This window comes from Carex rostrata, chromosome 16 (assembly GCF_964058835.1).
Source record: "Carex rostrata chromosome 16, lpCarRost1.2, whole genome shotgun sequence".
In the NCBI taxonomy this organism is placed as follows: domain Eukaryota; kingdom Viridiplantae; phylum Streptophyta; class Magnoliopsida; order Poales; family Cyperaceae; genus Carex; species Carex rostrata.
The window spans coordinates 9,258,385-9,260,921 of NC_135933.1; the positions used below are offsets into that span (position 1 = coordinate 9,258,385).

At 33.0% G+C, this 2,537-nt stretch overlaps 1 pseudogene across 1 annotated transcript; it reads left to right on the forward strand.

The window, feature by feature from the left end:
• The first annotated feature begins 611 nt into the window (after positions 1-611).
• On the forward strand, positions 612-2,537 carry LOC144567119 (protein NRT1/ PTR FAMILY 5.2 pseudogene; annotated as a pseudogene). The gene is made up of 3 exons (XR_013515354.1): positions 612-618; positions 892-1,021; positions 1,574-2,537. The product of XR_013515354.1 is annotated as a protein NRT1/ PTR FAMILY 5.2 pseudogene (transcript).

Genomic DNA, 2,537 nt, shown 5'->3' on the forward strand with positions numbered 1-2,537 from the left:
ATAAATCTAAAAAAATAGTAAACAAATTTCAAAAAATGTAAAATTTGGTCTCCAAACACATATTAATATGGAGAACAAGATGAACGGTTCGGATCGACCGTTAGAATTTTGAAAAGTCGAATATTGAGCCGTATTACGGGTCAAATCGTAATATGCATAGTACCATAGACTCACTCAGAAAATTAACTCTTTAGTTTTTTGCGCATCTCTTGATTAAAGTATACTTATATATTTTGTCCCCTTTTTTCTTTTTAGCCCTCATAATTTAACGAATTTGATCTAATTGATTTACAATTCAGGGAGACGGAGTATCTGATGGGAATTGGATCAAATTCGGTTCAATGTCGGACTGAACCGTTTTATTTACATCGAGATTCGTACAAATATTAAAATTATAAATTAGAATTGATATGATGTCCATAAGACTCCTTCCGCTCCACCAATATTTTGGCTATCCTATTATCGTGGATCCATTATTTAAAATAGAAAATCTCATATTAATTAATTGGGTTCTTATGATAATATTTTTTTTCAAAAAAAATCGTATATCATCATTTGTATGCATAGAAATAGAAAAAAAAATGAAACGTGAACTTCAGTATCCTAGAAAGATGCACTGTATCCAAGACGAGAAGTCGATCAATGCACTGAAAATTTATTTCTCTTCTTGCTCCTTTTTTATCACCAACATACAATGAAAAAGATTTGCTAGAAAAGTGATAAAAGTTGTAAAATATCTACAAGTTATCATATAAGATGTTGACAAATTGATAAAGTAAATACGGATCTTTCTAAAGTGCAAACAGACCCAGAAAAAAAAATGACATAAATACATAACTTTGTTTTCTACAAGCAACTAAAAACAACTACGTACCTTGTAAATAATTTCAGTGGTTTCGGTGCCTAGTGATTCTATCAGAAATTGGCGGCTTTCGGTGCCTAGTGATTCAGAATACCTGTTTCAGAGCGATACAGGGGTTTTAAGGAGTACATCTGGTATTCAACCTACTAAGTCAATGAGGTTAGTAATTAATTACTTGTCAATAATTTTGATTGTTCGTTGTCATCAGCTTCCATTAACAAAAAGAAAGATGAGCTTGTGACAAATCATGATGCAAAGAAGTTATCGATACCTAACCCTCGAGAAATGGTGTAGACCGAAGGTTATAAAGTAGTTGCATGTTAATGAAAATATGTTGAAATTTGAGAGGAAAATAACTAATTTTATTGATTCCTGATTTTTTTTTTCAATCTCTTAAAAAATTATTTCATCGACACCAAATCCTCCTTGTGTCTATTGATTCCTGATTTCTAATATAGGCTGCAGAATTTAAAGAGCCATTAAATATTTCCTAATTACATGATATTGTTATTTCTGCTTAGTAATTGATTCTTTAACTTCAACACAATGTGATAGTGAATTCTGGCCCTCATGGTTCTCATTCCAATACTTGATCTAATTTTTATTTCTTATTTGTGGATCCTTTTAATTATAAGTTAAGTGGTTTTAATTATCCATAATTTACATAGCAAGTTCCTCTGAAAAACTGATCCTCCATATCTTCAAATGTAGGTTCTTGGATAAAGCAGCAATCATAAGAAATTCTGACCCCAAATGGACATCATGTTCCGTAACTGAGATCGAAGAAACAAAACAAATGATAAGTATGCTTCCTATACTGGTATCTCTTATTCTCCCCTGTACCATGATAGCACAAATCAACACCCTCTTTGTCAAGCAAGGCGCTACGCTAGACCGACACATGGGGCGGCATTTTCAGATCCCACCAGCAAGTTTAAGTGTTTTCGTCACGATAACAATGCTCATCTCAGTAGTACTTTATGATCAATATTTCATCAAGGTCCTTAGAAATTGGACTAATAACCCTAGAGGAATCACCATCCTGAAACGAATCGGTACCGGTTTGTTTTTACAAGTAATTACAATGCTGTTTGCATCTATAATAGAAAACAAGCGCCGAAGTATAGTTAAAAGAGATGCTCATACATCGCTCAGTATTTTTTTCCTCCTGCCCCAATTTGTGCTCATGGGGTTGGCCGATTCATTCCTAGTCGTCGGACAAACAGAGTTCTTCTATGATCAAGCACCCGATAGAATGAAAAGCTTAGGATCATCCTATAGTCTGACAGCATATGGAATTGGAAATTTTCTGAGTTCTTTTATTCTTCAACTGGTTTCTGACATTACTAAAAAAAGAGGAAAAGGATGGGTGTTAAACGACTTGAATTTGTCGAGACTGGATTATTATTATGGATTACTGACAGTTCTTAATGCTATCAATTTTCTTTTCTTTTTGTTTGTTAGTAAAATGTATAAGTATAGAGTCGAGTCGTTTTGCTCGACCGATGGTCTGACGAAAGATCAAGAAGAAAAAGATGGCCATCTGGAGTTTAAAATGTAATATAGTTCTTATATTCCTTTTTTTTGAGGAAAAATAAGGGTCATACCCATATTTAATTAGTTCTTATCTTCATGATAAAAGCATATACATCAAAGTGAAAAGTTATTATACTTC